The following is a 22,614-nucleotide window of genomic DNA, read 5'->3' on the forward strand; positions in this document are numbered from 1 at the left end:
CTCACCACTTCTGTTCAACATAGTTCTCGAAACACTGGCCAGAGCAATTAGACAGACAAAAGAAATTAAAGGCATCAAAATAGGAAAAGAAGAACTTAAATTATCACTATTTGCAGATGACATGATTCTATACCTAGCAGACCCAAAAGGGTCTACAAAGAAACTATTAGAGCTAATAAATGAATTCAGAAAAGTGGCAAGCTATAAAATCAACACGCATAAATCAAAGGCATTCCTGAATATCAGCGACAAATCCTCTGAAATGGAAATGAGGACAACCACTCCATTCACAATATCCTCAAAAAAAAATAAAATACTTGGGAATCAACCTAACAAAAGAGGTGAAAGACTTATACAATGAAAACTACAGAACCCTAAAGAGAGAAATAGAAGAAGATCTTAGAAGATGGAAAAATATACCCTGTTCATGGATAGGCAGAACTAACATCATCAAAATGGCGATATTACCAAAAGTTCTCTACAGGTTTAATGCAATGCCAATCAGAATCCCAACGTCATTTCTTGTAGAAATAGAGAAAGCAATCATGAAATTCATATGGAAAAATAAAAGACCCAGAATAGCAAAAACAATGCTAAGCAGGAAGTGTGAATCAGGCGGTATAGCGATACCAGACTTCAAACTATACTACAGAGCAATAGTAACAAAAACATCATGGTACTGGTACCAAAACAGGCGGGTGGACCAATGGTACAGAATAGTGGACATAGAAACCAATCCACAAAACTACAACTATCTTATATTTGATAAAGGGGCTAAAAGCATGCAATGGAGGAAGGATAGCATCTTCAACAAATGGTGCTGGGAAAACTGGAAATCCATATGCAACAAAATGAAACTGAGTCCCTTTCTCTTGCCATGCACAAAAGTTAACTCAAAATGGATCAAGGAGCTTGATATCAAATCAGAGACACGGCATCTGATAGAAGAAAAAGTTGGCTACGGTCTATATACTGTGGGGTCGGGCTCCAAATTCCTCAATAGGACACCCATAGCACCAGAGCTAATAACTAGAATCAACAAATGGGACTTACTCAAACTAAAAGTTTTTTCTCAGCAAAAGAAACAATAAGAGAGGTAAATAGGGAGCCTACATCCTGGGAACAAATCTTTACTCCTCACACTTCAGATAGAGCCCTAATATCCAGAGTATACAAAGAACTCAAAAAATTAAACAATAAGAAAACAAATAACCCAGTCAACAAATGGGCCAAGGACCTGAACAGACACTTCTCAGAGGAGGACATACAATCAATCAACAAGTACATGAAAAAATGCTCACCATCTCTAGCAGTCAGAGAAATGCAAATCAAAACCACCCTAAGATACCATCTCACTCCAGTAAGATTGGCAGCCATTATGAAGTCAAACAACAACAAGTGCTGGCGAGGATGTGGGGAAAAGGGTACACTTGTACATTGCTGGTGGGACTGCAAATTGGTGCAGCCAATTTGGAAAGCAGTATGGAGATTTCTTGGAAAGCTGGGAATGGAATCACCATTTGACCCAGCTATTCCCCTTCTCGGTCTATTCCCTAAAGACCTAAAAAGAGCATGCTACAGGGACACTGCTACATCGATGTTCATAACAGCACAATTCACAATAGCTAGACTGTGGAACTAACCTAGATGCCCTTCAATAGACGAATGGATTAAAAAAATGTGGCATTTATACACAATGGTGTATTACTCTGCATTAAAAAATGACAAAATTATAGAATTTGCAGGGAAATGGATGGCATTAGAGCAGATTATGCTAAGTGAAGCTAGCCAATCCCTCAAAAACAAGTGCCAAATGTCTTCTTTGATATAAGGAGAGTGACTAAGAACAGAGTAGGGTCGAAGAGCATGAGAAGAAGATTAACATTAAACAGGGATTAGAGGTGGGAGGTAAAGGGAGAGAGAAGGGAAATTGCATGGAAATGGAAGGAGACCCTCAGGGTTATACAAAATTACATACAAGAGGAAGTGATGGGAAAGGGAAAAAATACAAGGGGGAGAAATGAATTACAGTAGAGGGGGTAGAGAGAGAAGAGGGGAGGGGAGGGGAGGGGGGGGATAATAGAGGATAGGAAAGGCAGCAGAATACAACAGACACTAGTATGGCAATATGTAAATCAGTGGATGTGTAACCAATGTGATTCTGCAATCTGTATACGGGGTAAAAATGGGAGTTCATAACCCACTTGAATCAAAGTGTGAAATATGATATATCAAGAACTATGTAATCTTTTGAACAATGAACAATAAAAATTTTAAAAAAATAAAAATAAAATTACAAACTATTGCTTTGAGAGAAGCTGTCATAATTAAGCCTATTATTCATCTTTCAAATTATATGTAAAATTAACTTTTTTTGTGTGCACATATTTTTCTAAGTTATCCATCTATCTCATTCTTTTTTTTTTCTCCTCTTTCTCATGCCTTTGATTGGCAATTGGTGGGAAAGAAGTAATTATACTCAGTGATTCAGTGGATATTTTCCTCTCTTTAAAGTGTTTTTGGTTAAAAGATTTGTTGTAAATTCAATAGTTTGAAGTTGTCAACTGAAGTCACTTTTCTTCTTGTGTGCAGAAATTAGTTAAATGTGATTTCCCATCTCCCACATATAATCAGAGTAGCTGCTACTTAAATGTGGCAACTCACATAGAATCAGCACAATAATTTAAGGGAAAAAAAAAAACCTTCTTTTCTAAAACGCAGGGTAAAGCTTATAACTTTTAATCTCAGATTTGACATTTTAATGATAAAAAGTGATGAGATATGAAATCATCATTTGATATAAAAAAGTGAGACAAGAATTAGGAAGTATAATTAGCGGGAAAAAAATCCTTACAGATTTGTACAGTAAGTGGTACCTGATCAATCCAGGATTTTTTTTAAAATAAAAGAATGGAAAAGAAACTGGGTATAAACTTGGTTTAATCAATTTAGAAACATTTTAATGAGTGTGTTTTGTAAGCATTAGAAATGTTGATGTAGCCACAGCCAATATATTTGGTTGTGTACAAGGATGGGGATGGAGAGACTGGGAATTTAACACTACCTCTGCTCCTAACACATTGAGTGACCTCAAGCCAGTTAATCCATCTGTTTTTCAGAACATGATGATTTAGGGACTATCTAAAAATTGCTGTTCATCAATAGGGTGACAGAGGAAGAACCTGGAGCAGGAGAGCTTCAGTGTGAGGAAATAAGACTTTGCTGCTCTGTAGGATTATTTCAGTACCACTGCTTTTCTAGGAGGCTTCCTGCCATTTTTGCTCTGCTCCCAAACACCCCACACTGCCACAGTCACTACTTGGGGGTCATCTTTATCAGACAACCTCATTTTCAAATTTCCAGACCATTAAACAAAATGAGCCAGTGCAAGGGTGTTTTTCGTTTCTTGTTTGTTTTGTTTTGTTTTTTAAGTTTCCCAAAAAGATGCATAGAAGAGATGCCTATCTTGGAAAGAGAGAAATACAGCAGTAGTTTTGCTTTGTGCTTTGTAATGATTAAAAAAGAAAGTAGATCAGAAAGCAGTTTTATGAGTTGGAGAATTATTTAGATTTTAAATTGTATTTTGCTCTATATCACATTGGATTATATTCCTTGAATCTTCTAAGACTTTGATTCAGTCCATTTCACATTTACAAATTAAAAAGAAGCTTTGGCAATGGAAATCATATACAACAATAAAGATTCAGCCTAAAGGCCCATCCACTTGCACAATGTCTCATATCAACTTCTTTTTATATTGAGAAAATATTCTCAATATCTAACATGCTAAAAATTCATTCATAGAGAAAAAGACATTCATAAAATAGCAATATACCTATTTTTATACTATATCATGTTTCTAAATTCAACAATTATTCCTTAGAGTTAATCACCTTAAATTTCAGGGTATGGTAAGTATGATAAAAATGTAGAGCACTTAAAATATTAATCAAATTTTAAATGACTAAAATAAATGACTTTCACCCAGCTTCTAAAACTCATATATTTGATAGGCCATGATGACTAAAACATGCTCTAAATTACCATGCAGAAGTGGAAGAAATGAAAAGAAAGGAAGAGGACTGATCGATTAATTCTAGCATTTGAACAACAAGAAATTTGGCTATGCAGGAATTTTAAAGATAAAAAGTAACCAATCATCTTTGTATAAGCAGGAAGTTTGAGCCAAAATATTACCCAACCAAACAATGCAGACTAGATCAGTCACCCTTTAAGGAAAAACAGGATCATCAGATACACACAATCAGAGTCCTTCAGCACAATACACTCCAGCAACTTCGCAAAGCTGCCATGGGTGTACAAAGCTTCATCAATAGGGTTTGAAAAGCACTGCTATTCTCCAGATAGCACTCACTACATGAACGCTAACATAAATCAAAAATACTGGCATGTGTTCCCTGTAGTCACTACTGCTTAATCCGCTTACTGTAACCCTTCCCACCTTCACACAGGGTCATCTCTCCATGTAACCGACATATTCCCTTTTCAAAAATCTTTTCTTTCATGAAGGGTTATAAATGCTTTATTGATTTCTCCACACAAGGCCAGTCAACTTCTGACTTCACAAGAAGAGTCGAATATAGTGGCAGAACCCACTGCTGTTTCCCTACCTACATAACTAAAGTACCACTACTCAGTTAATTTTAGTTCCACTAAGTGATCTGGTCAGGGAATAGCATCATCAGTATCAGGGGTCCCAAAAGACAGAGAGTTTTCTGTGCTTCTGCTGACTACTAAGTTTCAAGCCCACTGGCCAAATAGCCTCTTGGCTGGTTGATTATCCTCCCAGTCTCTGTCCTATAAAACAATCTTCACCCAGCTTCTGAAAACATTGTTTTCATGCTAGATGATCCTTTTAACACATAGGTAATCATATAACATTGTCATATCATTTGTAATTTTAAGCAAATTAGAATTAAGTTTATAAATTTAAAATTGTTTTTTCTCTAATTTTATTCTTTTTGCCACAATTTTTGAAAAAATGTTTTTGTATTATAATGGATTATCAAAATCTGTTACTTCATAGACTTAATTATTATTTTATTTATATTATTTTTATTATTCATCCACAATTTCTTCTTAGTCTGCACTTTCTTCAAATAAAGTTAAGAGTTCTAGGGGCTGAAGTTGTAGCTCAGCAGTACAGCGGCTTGCCTTGTACACGTGAGGCACTGGGTTCAATTCCCAGTACCACATATAAATAAGCAAATAAAATACAGGTCCATCAACAACTAAAACAATATTTTTAAAAATTAGGAGTTCTAAAAATCAATCTCATATCGATTTTTTTCTGTTTTAGAAATTGAATAGCATAATATTAAAAAATTATATACATACTACAGATAAGTACATACGTGTGTTATATATTCCTTTTCTACTGAAAAGTACAAAGTTTGATAAGCATTATTAAAAGTTTCATAGAAAATAAACAAATGAGAAAAAACAATAAATTGGCAGTTTTAAAAATTACATGGACTTATAAGTCAGGTAAGATTAATAATCATTAAAAATTTGCTTTTATAGCCAAGCACAGTGGCACAAATTATAATCCAAGTTACTAGAGAGGCTGAGGCAAGAGGATCCCAAGTTCAAGATCGGTCTCAGGAACTTAGCAAGACCCTCAGCAACTTAGATGCTGTCTCTAGATTAAAAATAGATAAATAAATAAATGGTGCAGGGATTTAGCTCAGTCATAGAGTGTCCCTAGGTTCAATCCCCAGTACTGAAACAAATGAAATGAAAAACTAAATTTGCTCTTATAGATTACACTTCTTCTTAAAAGGTATTTTTAATGTTTTTTTTGTTTTAATGTGATTTATACACAAGAAAACTTCTAAATGTTATGAGCTTTGATGAGCTTTGAACAATCTATCTATTTATCTATAAATCCTACAAGAATCATGAACTAGAATGATTGCTACATTCCCAAAATTGCTTCCTATCTCATTATCTTTAATTCATTCCTCCCACGTGGGCTCATGGAAACCATGGATGTGCTTTCTGTCATTAGAATATAGTCTTTTCTAGAACTGTGTATAAATAGAATCATATGATATGTAATTTGTGATGTCAGTTTTAATTTTGTTTGGTTTGTTTTTTGTTGTTTTGCTTTTGAGACTAATCCATGTTGTTGTCAGGATCAGCAAGTGGTTCACTCCTTGTCATTGCTGGAAAATATTCTATATATAGACAAGACACAATTTGTTTTATCCATTCACATATAAGTTGTTCACTGTATTCAACTATTGTAAACCAACTTGTTATGAGCATTTGAGTATAAATGTCTCTGTTGACATATATTTTCATTGTCTCTTGAATAAATACTGAGAAGTAGAATTTCTGGATTATACGTATACATTCAATTTTATAAGAAAACAATCAAACTGTTTCTGTACTGCTATGCCATACATTTTCTCGAAGCAATGAATGCGATATACAGCTGTTTCATATCTTCCCCAATACTTGGTAGGGTTAGTCTTTTTAATTTAACAATTCTAATGAGTGTGTTGTGGTATATACTTTTTTTCCTGAGTTATAATTTACATATCATAAAAATTTCATTACAAACGTGAACTTCAATGATTTTAACTTATACACTGCAATTATCACCAATATTCAAGTTTAGAACACTTTAATCACCCTAAAATTCTCTTATACCTGTTTGCAATTGATTCCCATTACTATCTTAGCCATGCAAACAATAATTTACTTTATCTTTAAATATGTTTGAAGTTTCTAGAAATTTTATAAAAATAAAATCATACAATAGGTAGTCTTTTGTGTCTGTCTACTTTGACTTAGCACAATGTCTGAAGCTTATTGGGTTGTTACATTTTTTGGTAGCCCTATCCTTTTTTATTTTTTTTATTCTGTGCTCCATATAAATATACCATATTTTGTTCATGAATTCACCAACTGATGAACATCTGGACTATTTCAGTATGAGGACTTTATGAACAATGCTGCTACCAACAATCACATAGAGTTTTGTGTCAAATATGCCCTCTTTCACAACTTTTATTCAACATAGTCATTGAAACTCTAGGGAGAGCAATTATGTAAAAAAAGAAAAGAAAGAAAGAAATTAAAGGGATATGAAGAGGAAAATAAGAATTCAAACCAGGCCTATTTGCTGATGACATATCCTATATTTACAAGACCCAAAAAATGCCACCAGAAAACTTCTAGAACTCATAAACTATTTCATCAAAGTAGCAGGATGTAAAATTAACAACCATAAATCAATTTGATTCCTATACACCAATGATGAATCAGCTGAAAGAGAAATTAGAAAAATTATCCCAGTAACTATAGCCTCAAAAAAATTAAAATACTTGGGAGTCATTCTAACAAAAGAGGTGAAAGAACTCTACAATGAAAACTACAGAACATTTGACAAAGAAATTGAAGAACACCACAGAAGATAGAAAGATTGTCCATTTTTTGGATAAGCAGAATAAACATTGCTAAAAAAGGCCATACTACCAAAAGTACTATGCAGATTTAATGTTACTACTATTAAAATTCCAATGATATTCTTCATAGAAACTGAAAAAAAAGCAATCATAAAATTCATTTGAAAAAATAAGAGGTTTAGAATAAGCAAAGCAAACACAAAGCAGGAAGCATCACAAAACCAGACGTTACTTTCCTATAGCCTTATATGAATACTCAATCAGTGAAATAACACATCATGTACAAGCACAAAAATGGTATCCTTATTACAATAAGATATACTACATGTATGCATAATATTTCAAAATACAATCTACTGTCATGCATGTCTAAAAAGAACAAATTTTAAAAACTTAAAAAATTATATTACAGAGCAATAATAGCAAAAAGTGTCATGGTATTGGCACAAAAATAAAATTGAAGACCAATGGAACAGAATAGATGACACAGAAACAAACCCACATAAATACAGCTATCTCATACTAGACACAAAGGCACCATGAACATACATTGGAGAAAAGATAGCTCTTCAACAAATGTTGCTGGGAAAATTGGAAATCCATATATAGTATGGAGTGAACCCCTATATTTTACCCTAACCTAAACTCAACTCAGAGTGGATGAAGAACCTGGGCATTAGTTCAGAGACCCTGCACCTACTAGAAGAAAAAGTAAGTCCAACTCTCCATCAGGTCAGCTCAAGAACAGACTTCCTCAATAAGATTCCTAAAGCACAAAAAGTAAAATCAAGAATCAATAAATGGATGTCATCAAACTAAAAACTCCTTCACAACCAAGGAATCAATCAAGAACATGAACAGAGAGCCTACACTATAGAAGAAAACTTTGCCACCTACACCTCAGGGAGCATTATAAAGCATATATAAAGAACACAAAAATTTTAGCACCAAAAAACCAAATAACCTAATTAATAAATGGGCAAAGATACTGAAAAAACTCTTCACGTGAAAAGAGATATAGTCAACAAATATATGCCAAAAGTTCAGCATCTCTCTCAATTAGAGGAATACAAATCAAAACTACACTGAGATTCCATCTCACTCCAGTCAGAATAGATTATCAAGAATACAAATCATAATAAACATTGGTAAAGAAATGGGGAAAATGGTACACTCATTTGTTGCTGGTGGGACTACAAAATGGTGCATCAACTCTGGAAAGCAGTATAAAGATTCCTCAGAAAACTTGAAATGGAACCATCATTTGACACAGTTATCCCATTCTTTGGCTTATACCTAAGGACTTAAAATCAGCATACTATAGTGATGCAACCATATCAGTGTTTACAGTAGCTCAATTCACAATAGCTAAACTGTGGAACCAACCTAGGTGCCCTTCAACAGATGAACAGATTAAGAAAATGTGGTATATATATACACAATGGAATATTACTCAGCCATAAAAATAATAGCCATGACTTTTTTTAAATAACTTCTGTCAGTAAATGAATGGATCTGGAGAATATCATGCCAATCCCCCCCAAAAAAAACAAAGGCCAAATGTTCTTTCTTATATGCAGATGCTAAAACACAAAACTGGAGTAGGTAATAGAAGTTCAGTGAATTAGACATAGGAGAATGAAGAGAAGGTAGAGGGGTGGGAATAAGAAATACAGTAGAATTAACTGCAGATAGCTTTCCTATGTTCATATATGAATACATCAATAGTGAAACTCCACATCATGTACAACCACAAGAATGGTATCCTAATTAGAATAAGTTATACTCCATGTATATATAATGTGAAATACACTCTATTGTCATGTATATCTAAAAAGAATAAATAAAACATTTTCAAATAAAATTTAAAATATTATTAGATTTCAAAGAGAAAAAAAGTAAATCAGGTAGGAAACCATACTATCTTATTTTAGTATAATCAAATGAAAAGACATTGAAGAAGGCAGGAAGGAAAGAGTTGCAAGTGTCACACCTTGGCCAATTTCAAGAACTCCAAATGGAGAGAGACATAATTCCAGTATGAGGGAAAGAGAGACAGAATTTCATTCAAGCCTTGGACTTCAAGACCAGTAGCAAGTCACCATAGGGAAACCCAGAATTGAGGTGAGCAGAGCCCCAGGACCCCTACCACAAGGTCAATACCCATGGACTGAGATGCCAAATGGAAAAGAGACTGCCTATGCCACCCCTCCTCAACATTGATTGACACAGAGAAGAGCAAGATTCCATCCATTAGGAAGCAGAACACAAAAGCTTGCATAGGACTCTGTCTTGAAGCCCAATTCCAGGACTGCCATGGTGAAATCCAGCACCCAGCAGAAACTGCAATCCCCATACACATCCCAAAGCTAACAGAAACTCCAGACAGCCCTAGTGCAATATACTCATTACCAGCATTGGAATAGGCATGAGCCACATACATTTTCCTTCTGAGACTGTACAGGTCCCTAAGATTGTGAGCCTCAGGTGTAACTCAGTTTTTTTGTTTTGTTTTGTTTTGTTTTGTTTTCAGCCTTGAAAGCCAAGGGATTATCTACACCATGCAAACCTCCAACCTCAGGTAGCACAGCTTGTCAGGTCAGTGCTCACAGTTGGGGCTTTAGAATTGCTCTAGCACCAGGGAGAGACCGGTGCTCCAGTGAGACAGACTCCTGTTGGGACTGCGTCACTACCAGCTGTTTCATGGACCTTGGTGCACCCCTGATATTTTCCAGGTCCATCTCTATAAGACTCAGGCATGGCAAAGCTTCCCATTAGCCTAGGTGATTAAGGATTCCTTTACCAACACTACCCTAATCTTAGGCAGCATAGTGTAGTGAAAGATTTCATTCACTTGGGCTGAGAGCACAGGATTTACCTTAGAACATAGAGCTGGATAATTTAATGTTGGACAGATTCTAACAGTCCCCATCCTAAGGCATTTTTGTTAACAGAGCCTATAAAATAACTCTGGTGCCAAAAGAAGATATGCAGCCCCAGTCTATTAGTCTTTGATTCCAGCTACCATCACCTGTGGCTAATTGCAACAATCTTTGGCCATAAACCACCTCACAAATAGACAAGCCCAAAGGAGTGTAAGTCTTGGTCTTGCCCCAATATTATATAGGTCTTGACAGGTCATGGATTTAGAGTGTGTCTTGGTGGTGTTGATTGCTGTACATAACACAGAACATGGGTCTTGTCCATTCATGGTGACTTTTCCCAGGGGTGGACAAAATGCCCCAGTTCCTGATGACAGGTCAGTAACTATGGACAAGGTGCCTGTTCCTGCCTTGACACCATTGAGACGCTTGTGTAGACAGGCTACCCTCTCTAGGTACCCTCCTGCTTCACCTTGTACAATACACCAGTAATACATTTGGAACAATCTTGGGCACGAAGTACAAAAAGTAACAATATACCAACAGTGGACTCCTGGCAAATATGGACCTGGATGTCTTTCCCTGATGAAAAAGTAGAAGTGATTCTTGGCTCACAGAAAAATAAGAGAACTGATGGATGGTGGAAGGAGACCCTCATTGTTATACAAAATACATGTATGAAGATGTGAGAAAAAAAAAGATTAGGTAGAGAGAAGTGATGGGAGGGGAGGGGTGGGGTTGGGGAGATAGGAAGGATAGAAGAATGAAACAGACATTACCGTGTGTATATATGTGAATGCATGACCAATGTGATTCTGCAACCTGTATACTCAGAAAAATGAGATATTATATCCCATCTGATTCAAATGTATGATATGTCAAGGTCATTGTACTGTCATGTAACTAATTAAAACAAATTAAAAAATTAAATAAAAAAAATAAGAGAACTGCTTATAATTTCTGGAAAGAGAGGCACAAACAAAACCGGATTAAGAAGATTGGAATAAATACCTAATCTCTCAATATCCAGAAGATATCAAACACCAACAAGCATTTCCAGGCAATCATGACCTCACTTAATAGCCAAAATGAAGTGCCAGAAGTAGACCACATAGAATTCAGTAGAGAATTCCCAGAGAATTTAAAACAATTGTTTAGAGGAAACAAAAAGCTTGAAGAAAACACACAGAAATATTTCAATGCTCTAACAGAAAAATAACAAAGAGATGGAAGTTGTTTCAGAAATTAAATGTAATTGGAGTCATCAATAGTAATGTAGACCAAAGGAAAAAAAAATAATTAGTGAGCTTCAAGAAAGTTGATTTGAAAATACATAGTTGAAAGAGAAAAAAAATAAATAAATAAACAGGAATGAAGAAAGTCTACTTTTGGACAGTATTCAAAAACCAATATTTGTGTTTTGGGGGCTCAAGAAATACCTGAAAATGCTGCAGGGGTAGACGTATTATTTAAAAAAAAAAATAATAACAAAACTTTTCTTTTTTATTTTATTTTTATTTGTTGCTTTTAGATATACATTACAATGGAGTGTATTTTGACATATTATATATAAAAGATGTGCAACACATTAAAATTTTGATCCCATTCTTGTGGTTGAACATGATATGGTGTTACACTGGCTGTGTATTCATAAACATAGAAAATAAATCTCCAATTCATTTTACCATCTTTCTACCCATCCCCATTCCTTCCTTTTATCTCCCTTTGTCTAATCCAATGAACTTCTATATTTCCACTCCTTCCCCTCCCTTTTTATGGGTTAGCATCCATATATCAGAAAGAATATTTAATCTTTGTTTTGGGGGGCAATTGGCTTATTTTACTTAGCATGACACTGTCCAGTTCCATCCATTTACCCTAAATGCCATAATTTTTATTCTTCTTTAAGGCTCAGTAGTATTCCATTCTGTATATACACTACATTTTATTTATCCATTCATCTGTTGAAGTGCACCTAGGTTGGTCCAAAGATTGGCTTTTGTGAATTGGCTCTGTAGTAATTTAAGGTGATGCCTCCTGCTTTACTTTTCTCACTGAGGATTTCTTGGCCATTATGGACCTCTTATTTTTCCAAAGGAATTTCATGACTGGTTTTTCTATTTCAGTGAAGAACGTCATCAGAATTTTAATGAGAATTGCATTAAAACTGTATAGCCTTTTGGGGAGTATGGCCATTTTTACAATATTAATTCTGTCTATCCAAAAACATGGGAGGTATTTCCATTTTCTAAAATCTTCTTCAATTTCTTTCTCTAGGGTTCTGTAGTTTTCATTATAGAGGTCTTTTACCTCTTTTCTTAGATTGATTACCAAGTATTTTACTTTCTTTGAGGCTGCCGTAAATGGAATAGCTTTCCTGATTTCTCTTTCAGCTGATTCATCATTGGTGTATAGGAATTCCATTACTTTATTGGTGTTAATTTTACTTCCTGCTATTTAGTTGAATTATTTATGAGTTCAGGAAGGTTTTTGGTGGAGTTTTTTGGGTCTTCTAAATACAAAATCATGTCCTCAGCAAATAGGGATAATTTCGGTTCTTCTTTTCCTGTTCATATCCCTTTAATCTCCCTTTCTTTTGTCTAATTGCTCTGGCTAGAGTTTCAAGGACAATGTTGAATAGAAGTCATGTAAGAGCCCCCCCCCCCCTTGTCTTGCTCTAGTTTTTAGAGGGAATGACTCCAATTTCTCTCCATTTAGAATGATGTTGGTTGTAGGGTTTAGCATAAGTAGCTGTTACAATGTTGAGGCATGTTCTTTCTATCCCTAGTGTTTCTATTGTTTTGAACAAGAATTTATGCTGAATTTTGTCAAATGCTTTTTCTGTATCTATTGAGATAATCATGTGGTTCTTATTTTTAAGTCTGTTGATGTGATGAATTTAATTTATTAATTTCTGAATGTTGAACCAGCCTTGCACCCCTAGAATAAACCCCACTTGATCATGGTTCACTATCTTGTTAATGTTTTTGTATACAATTTGCCAGGATTTTATTAAGAATTTTTGCATCTATGTTCAGAAGGGGTATTGGTTCGGAGTATTCTTTCCTTAATATGTCTCTGTCTAGTTTGGGTATCAGGGTGATACTAGCTTCATAGAAAGAGTTTTGAAGTGTTCCCTCCTTTTCTGTTTCATCGAGTATTTTGAGGAGTGTTGGGTTAGTTCTTCTTTGAAGGTCTGATAGAACTTAGCTGAGAATCCATCTAGTCCTGGGCTTTTCTTTGTTGGTAGGCTTTTGATTACATCTTCAAATTCATTGCTTAAAATTGATCTGTTTAAATTTTCTATGTCTTCCTGGTTCAATTTGATTAGAACATATGATTCTCTACATTTTTGGAGTACAGATTTCCAAAATAGTTTCTGATTATTGTCTGTATTTCAACAGTGTCTATAGTGATATTTTCTTTTTTATCATAAATTTTTAGTGATTTTTCTTTTTCTTCCTTACCTTGGCTAAGGATTTATCAATATTATTTATTTTTTCAAAACGAACTTGTGTTTCATCTATTTTTAATTTTTTTTTCAATTTCATTCATTTTGTCTCTGATGTTAATTATTTTCTGTCTTCTACTTCTTTTAGTGTTGATTTGACCTTTTACTAGGGCTTTCAGATGTAATGTTAGGTTATGCATTTTGTGACTTTCTGTTCTTTTATAGAATGCATTCAATGCAATGAGCTTTCCTTTTAGAACTGCCTTCATAGATTTTGACTGCCCCAGAGATTTTGATAAGTTATGTTGTGATTTTCATTAAGTTCTAAAGGTTTTATGTAAATTTCATCTGAGTTCTTCTGCTATTCATTGGTCATTCAATAGCATATTATTTTGTCTCCAACTGTTACAGCAGTTTCTATTTTTTGTTTTATCATTGGTTTCTAATTTTATTGCATTGTGATCTGATAGGATGCAAGTTATTATCTCTATATTATTTGTATATGCTAAGAGTTGCTTTGTGACCTACAATATGGTCTATTTTAGGGAAGGATCCATGTGCTGCCAAGAAGAAAATACATTCAGTCTATGATGGATGAAATATTCTATGCATGTCTGTTAAGTCTACATTATTAATTGTATTCATTAGTTCTATAGCTTCTTTATTTAGTTTTGGTTTGAAGGATCTATCTAGTAATGAGAGAGGCATGTAAAAGTCACCTGGTATTATTGTGTTGGGTCTATTCAATTTTTGAAATTGAGAATGGTTTGTTTGGTTCTCCACTGTTTGGGGTATAAATATTTATGATTGTTATATCTCATTGATATATAATTCCCTTAGGCAATATGAAATGACCTTCTTGGTCCATTCTGATTAACTTTTTGGCTTGAAATCCACTTTATCTTATATGAGGATAGACACCCCTGCTTGTTTACAAGAAACATGTGAATAATATGTTTTTTCCCATCTTTTTATCTTTAGTTTGTGGATGTCTTTTCCTATTAGGTAAGTCTCTTGGAGTCAGCATATTGTTGGGTCTTCTTTTTTAATCAAATCTGCCAGTCTATGTCTTTTGATTGATGAGTTTAGGCCATTTACATTCAGTGTTATTATTGAGATATGATTTTTATTCCCTGTCGTTTTGATTTATTTCTTCTTTTTAATTTGAATTAGTTTCTCTTTGATTGATTATTCTTCTAGTGTAGCTCCACTCTTTGCTGGTTTTTACTTTTATTTTTCATTTTTTTAAAGAATTTCTTCACAGACAAGATTCAATTTGACAAATTCCTGAATTTTTAAATTTATTTTTTAATTATAGATGGATACAATATCTTTATTTTATGTGGTGCTGAGGATCAAACCCAGTGCCTCACACATGCTAGGTGAGTACTCTACCTCTGAGTCACAACCCCAGCCCTTATTTTTCATTTTTTCATGAAATATTTTATTGAGTATGTTTTATAGTGTAGGCTTTCTACTTGTGAATTCTTTTAATTTCTGTTTATCATGGAAGGTTTTTATTTCATCATTAATTCTAAAGCTTAATTTTGCTGGGAATAGTATTCTTGGCTAGCATCCATTTTCTTGCAGAGCTTGGTATATATTATTCCAAGACCTTCTAAATTGAGGGTCTGGGTTGAGAATTAGCTGAGATCCATATTGGTCTTCCTCTAAATGTTACCTATCACTTTTCCCTGTAGCCTTTAAAATTCTATACTTATTCTTTATGTTAGGCATTTTTATAATCAGTGCCTTGGTGTGGATCTGTTGTAATTTTTTTGTACTTGGGGTCCTGTAAGCCTCCTGTATTTAGTTTTCCATTTTACTGTGAGCCTTGGGACTCATGGAGCTGGGGAGAGTCCAGCTATCTACAGCCTCTCTAACCTCTGTTCCCCTGGGTAAAATGTTCCCGGTTTTTGCCTTTACACAGGTTTGCTGGGCTCAGACAGGTCCACTCAGACTGAGTGGCAAACTCACAGTTCTGGGTTTCTTATTTCTGTAGCTACTGCCACATTGCATTCCCAAGATGCCTCCTGAATCTGCTCTCGGGGGATGATTAATAAACTCACTGACTGATTCTTCAGTCTCTCAAGGGTTCGTGCTCAGGCCACTTTACACCCAAATAATCAAGAGCCAGAGACCAACAGAAAATTTTTTAAAACCAAATAAGAGTAAAAATATCCAGGTATAATACAGTTGAAGGTCATGAGTCAGGTTTAACTCAACTACATCTACCCCAAGACATCTTATAATCAAGCTCTCAAAGTTGAAAGATAAAGATTCTCAAGGAAGCAATAGAAAAGAAACAACATATTAAGGCATCCTGGTTTGCTTAAAAATAGATTTTTCAGCAAAAACTTCATAGGCCAGAAGAGAGTAGCATAAGATTTTGCTGAAAGACAAAAACTGCCTACTGAGAATATAGAATACTGTACCCAGCAAAACTAACCTTTAGAATGAAAGAGAGAAAAAGACATTCCCATACAAAAACTGAGAGAACATATCTCTGCCAGATCTATCCTATAAAAAATGCAAAAGGAAGTTTTTTGAACTGAAAGAAAGAATCATTGGTGAATAAGAAGAAAACATGGGATGTTATAAAACTCACTGGTAAAAGCAATTATATAAACAAATTTAGTATGTTCTAATACTATAAACAGTGCATAAACCATATCTTTAGTAGGAAGCTATAAAATCAAAAATAAAAATGACTACATTAATATATCAAGAGATAGGCTGTATAAAAGATATAAACTGGGACATAAAAATTTAGAATATGGGGGAAAATGAAGTGTAACTGAAGATCATTTTAGTAATATATTTTCTTTCCTTTTTTCTGTTTATTTCTGTTCTTTATAATCATGCTATGTTGTTATTATATTTGTATATCTCATCAGAATCAAAATATTTCTGTAATCCTTATGACAAGCATAAGCCAAAAATCTGCAATAAGCAAACTAAATGTAATAAGCAAGGAAGGAAACTATAGTACTAGAGTAAATCACTTAACTACAGAGGAAGAGTGTTAAGAGAGCAATAAAGAAAAGAACTACAATAAAACTAAAAAAAAATGTTATAATATGTCTGTAGTAAGATTCTACCAATCAATAATTACCTTGAGTGTAATTAATGGGTTAAATTTTTCAATTAAAAATTATATAGTTAATGAATGAATATAAGAACAAAACCATCTGTATGTTGCTTACAAGAAATTCACTTCATCTCTGAGGAAAGACATGGACTGAAAAACAAGGACAGAAAAAGATAATCCATGCAAATGAAACCCAAAAGAAAGCAGATATAGCAATAATTATATTTCTATAATGTACATTTTAAATCAAAAGTATTCTAGCACTACTCACAATAGCCAAAAAGTAAAAACAACCTAAATGTCCACCAAGCATTCATCATGAATTGATACAGAACGTGAGGTACACACACACACACTGAAATATTATTCAGTCATAAAATGAATGAAATCCCATTATTTGCAACAACACAAATGGGACTGAAAATAATTATATTATGTGAAATAAGCCAGGCACAGAAAGACAAATACTGCACTTTTTCACTCATGTGCAATCTAAAAAAGTTGATCTCATAGAATTTGAAAGTAGAATAGTGGTTACAAGAGTCCATGAAGAAAAGGGGGAAAAGTTTTTCAATGTGTATTTTATGGTGAATATTTTCACCACAAAGAAAAGAAAAAATATTTTTGGAGATAAATATATGTAAACGTATTTGAACAATATACAATGTACATGTATATCAAAACATTGCATAAAACTTCATTAACATATGCAATTTTATGATTTATGTATTAGTTAAATAAACTTAAAAATGAAGAACATTTTTGGGGATGTAGCTTAGTTGTAAGAGTTCTTGCTTAGCATGTGTATGGCCACAGGTTTGATCCCCAGCACTGCAAAAATTACAAAAAAATAAATAAATAAATTTTATAAATCAGCAATAAAAGAAAAAAATATAAAATCATGAAAGCAGAGAAAATAACATATTATGTACAAAAGAATAAAGATTAAAATGACCACTGACTTTTTATCAGAATCAAATAGCCAAAGAAAGTGGACAATTATTACAGTGAAAGAGAATAAAGATAAAATAACTGTCAATGAAAAGGTTTTTTGGGGAGGTTGATGGGATGGTAACTGGGGATTGAACTCACAGGCATTTGGCCACTGAGCCACATCCCCATCCCTATGTTATATTTTATTTAGAGACAGCTTCTCGTGAAGTTGTTTAGCACCTCGCTTTTGGTTTAAACTTGCAATCCACCTGCCTCAGTCTCCTGAGCTGCTGGGATCATAGGCATGCACTACAGTGCCTGGCGTTGAAAAGTTTTATATCCAGAAAAATTATCTTTTAAAAACTCAGGCAAAATAAAGACAATGTAGATGAAAGACAACGAAGAGCATCTATGATGCAAACCTCTAAGCTATAAGAAATATTAAAGGAAGATCTTCAAGCTAAAGGAAAATAATACCAGAAGTAAACTTGGATCTTTAGAAAGGAATGAAGAGCATTGGAAATGATGAACATCTGAGTAAATATAAAATACTTTTTTTTCCTTTCATTTATTTAAGCATACAGTTTAAGGGTATTTTTTAACTGTGGAATGGAGAAGATAGGAGGCTTAGGGGAGATACTGCAGAATGAAACTGAAAAAAAATTAGATTATACACATTTATAAATATGTAACAATGAACCCCACTAATATATCTAATTATAGTCTACCAATAAAAATTTAAAAATAAACTGTGGAATTTATAATGTATGCAGATACATTATATATTAAAATTACAGAACAAAAGAAAGTTTAAAGTGGTAAATGAATGTACAGAATTATAAGGTTTTCATACTTTAGCAACACAATAATAACACCAAATAAACTGCATAAATTAAAATTGTATATAGCAATCCCTAGAGTAACCCCTAAAAATTCTAACACAAAATAAAGAACACATATATATGATAAAAATATTTAACAAATATAGCTAAAAAGGCAATGTATAAAACAGAATTCTAAGACTCTAAAAACATTAATATAATCCAGTAATTATATATAGTTTTATTATATCCTAATCCAAAGACAGAACAGAGGAATGATAAACAGAAGGAAGAAAAAGAAAACAAAATTTTAGATGGTAGATCTAAAACTTCATACAACAATAATTACATTAAATTTAAGTGGATTAATAATTCTAATTTAAAAGTAGAGGTAACCACAAAACTTTAAAATTTGTAAGACCCTACTCTATACTGTCTATATGAGATGCATTTTTAAACTAAGAAATAAGAATAATTTATAGTTAAATGAATAAAATGAAAAGTTGTGCTCCCTTTGTGTATAGTGAGTCAAAATGCATTCTACTGTCATGTATAACTAGTTAAAATAAATTTAAAGAAGATATACACTGAAACAGTAGGTATACCGAAGTTAGAGTAGCTCTTATAGCTGCTTTACTCATAATAGGCAAAATTAGAAAGCAAACATGTGCCAACGGGAAGTGGATAGACAAATCAAGATACATTCATACAATGGTGCACTACTTGGCAATTAAAAGTAACTATTAATACATCCAACAGCATAGATTTATCCCAAAAGCATTATGCAGAATGAAAGAAGCTTTACACAACACAGTATATACCATTCAATCACATTATTTAATTCTCAAGCAGGCAATACTCACTCTGGTGGAAAATGTCAGAAAAGTAGTTAGTTCTAGGTGGACTAGGGCAAGAATTGGCTGAGAAGGAACAACAGGAATATTCTGAAATAATAACAATATTCTACAACTTTTTATATGTTTGAAATGTTTTTTACTGAAAGTTGAAAAAATACATATTAAGAAAAAAGGAGAAGGAAAGAGGGGCAGAGTTACAAAGATTCAACTATGTCTGCTTTATTTCTTAAAATACGAGAATGGTCTGAAAACATGACTCTAAAGACCAGAATATAGGATACATAGGTATTAATTGCATTGTTCTCTTCTGTTTTTTTTTCATATTTTATGGCATGCTTGAAATATTTCACAATATAATTTTTTATATAAAATAAAATTGAATGAATACAACATAGAAGAATATAAGGGCAATGGACTGAGTCAAAGTTAGTGAGAATTCATCTTAGCTCCATCGTTAACTGACCGGACCTAGTAAAAGAGACAAAAATCTCTGTGGGTCCCATTTTTTTTCATTTATAAAATAAGAGTAATGAACTGTGTGATATATGTGCATTTTCATCTCTACAGTTCTATAAACCTAAAATAGGCAAAAATTAACAAAAGTTGAGATTTAAGGAAGTGAAACCTAAGAAAATGCTGTAGTTGAGAAAAATATTTAAAATGTTGTTTATCTAATTATACAAGTGATCAGTAAAAATTTTTGTGTACAAGAGAATCATAACTTCTGTTTTTACCCAATAAAGTAATATGTAAGTAGGTAAAAATACATATATATCACTAAGGATACCTAAGTCCAGAAAAGAATGGCAACAAATTTAAGTTTTTAAGATCTAACTTCTAATTTTTAATTTTTATAACTATGGACTTTAGAAATCCATTCTGAGCCTTATTTTTCATACCTACAATATGGGAGCATTAAAGTCAAAAACCTTTAAAAAATACTGCCAGTTCTAAGATTCTGATCAGAATTCTATCTGGGTTAAATATCAATGAATGTATATCACTAAACTGATCCATCTTCCCATATCATTCTGTACTTGTACACAACCCTTAGGAACAAAATTAAAAATTTACTCTGTAAAAATTTTACTAAATAGTGTGACTTTGTGAGAGCCACAGCAGAGTACTGTCATTATCAATCACCACCAGATAGCCATTCAAAATTGGTGTTGCTAATGACAGCGAGCAGTGGACAAATGAATCTTGAAAATCTATTGGAACTAAAATTTTCAATGTAAAATGTAGGGATGCAAATGTGGAGCATTCTTGGAGATCAAATCACATACTGCCATACTACCTATTACAATAACACTTCTTAGGTACAAACATCGTATCCCAATAGTACACAGAGGTGGCACACATATATCATTTTATTAAAATAAAACGGGGGTGAAAAAAAAACAAGTAGATGTATTTAATGTCAGTGCTTACCTTTTACTTGGTAATTCCCTGTTCTTTTACAAAATTTACCCTACTGATTTTGAAACACTCATTTTGGTTATCAATTGAGTTGGACATTTAAAACTACAACTTGGTCTGGGGATATAGCTCATTTGGTAGAGTGCTTGCCTCACATGCACAAGGCCCTGCGCTCAATCCGCAGTACCATAAAGAAGGAAGGAAGGAAGGAAGGAAGGAAGGAAGGAAGGAAGGAAGGAAGGAAGGAAGGAAGGAAGGAAGGAAGGAAGGAAGGAAGGAAGGAAAACTACATGTCTGACCAAAAGATAAAACTCCTAATCTCTTTTTTTAAGAGGGGAAAGGGGATAGGAGGAGATTTTTATGCTTGAAATCTCTATAATCTTCAAATCTTATCTCTATAACTTGTATAATACATCTTCACAACTATGATTCATTAGGAAAAGATGCCTAAAAGTAACAACTACTCTCACTTCTTAATGGAACTGGAGAAACATCATGCTAAGTGAAATAAGACAGACCCAGAGAGTCAGTGGTTGATGTTTTCTCTCATATGCATAAGCTAGACTAAATTATGGAGGAAAAAAAGACCAGGGGATCCCTTGAAAATAAAAGAGAGATCAGTGGAGTAGAGGAAGGGGATTGAGGAGGGAAGAAGAAGGGCTGGGGAAAAGGAGGAAAGATAGAATGAAACTGACCAAACTATCCATATATGTATATATATGATATACCACAATGAATTTCACCTTTATGTACACCTATAAAGTGTTCATTTAAAAATACTATAAATAAATAGAAAAAAATGGTAGGATATAGGAATGGAAACAGGGGAAGTAGGAGGGAAGGGAGAGGGGAAATACTGGTGACTAACTTGGAGCAAATTATATTTCATACTTGTATAATTCTGTCAAAAATAACCCCATATGATGTATAACTATAATGTATTAATTTTTAAAAAAGCAAAACTGAAACACAGGCATCTATTGCTTCTTCATGTGATGCTGTTTTCAATATTTCCTATTTTTTGAACATCTTATTTTAATAAAAACTGTTAGCTGGGCCTGTAATCCCAGAGGTTCAGGAGGCTGAGACAGGAGGATCCCATGTTCAAAGCCAGCCTCAGCAACAGCAAGGCACTAAGCAACTCAGTGAGACCCTGTCTCTAAATAAAAATAAAATATAAGAATAGGGCTAGGGATGTGTCTCAGTGTTAGAGTGTCCCTGAGTTCAATCCCCAGTAACCACGCCCCATGAAAAAAAGTTAATTAGTACTATGGTTTGGATATGATTTTTTTCTCTCCAAAACTTGTTGAAAATTGGTCCCCAATATAACAGTATTGAGTACTGGGTCTTTTAAGGGTCATTTGACATTTAAAGGGATTAATGCATTTCTTCCAGGAATGGGTTAATTCTCATTAGTGTACACTAGTTATCTCAAAGTAGATTATTATAAAGCAAGTTCATCCCTTGTGTTTTGTCTCTTTCACATGTGCTTACTTGCCTTTCCATTTTTCTGTCACATTACAGTGCAGCATAGGCACTTGTCCCATGCAATATCCCAATTTTAGACTTTCAGCCTTCAGAATTATGAGCCCAAACAAATCCCTATTCCTTATAAATTACCTAGTCTCTGGTATGCTATTATAGGAACAGAAAACAGACAAAGATAGATGGCAAATCACACCTTGTAAGGCAACATTTTTAACCTGAAAAACAGGTCTTTCGGA

The 22,614-nt window shown here is 33.7% G+C and overlaps 1 pseudogene; it reads left to right on the top strand.

Annotated features, from left to right (window-relative positions):
* Positions 1 to 8,096: 8,096 nt before the first annotated feature.
* The window catches only part of LOC114086891 (trifunctional enzyme subunit alpha, mitochondrial pseudogene), a 36,289-nt pseudogene continuing 21,771 nt past the window's right edge, over positions 8,097 to 22,614 (top strand).

This window comes from Marmota flaviventris, chromosome 6 (assembly GCF_047511675.1).
Source record: "Marmota flaviventris isolate mMarFla1 chromosome 6, mMarFla1.hap1, whole genome shotgun sequence".
NCBI lineage: Eukaryota > Metazoa > Chordata > Mammalia > Rodentia > Sciuridae > Marmota > Marmota flaviventris.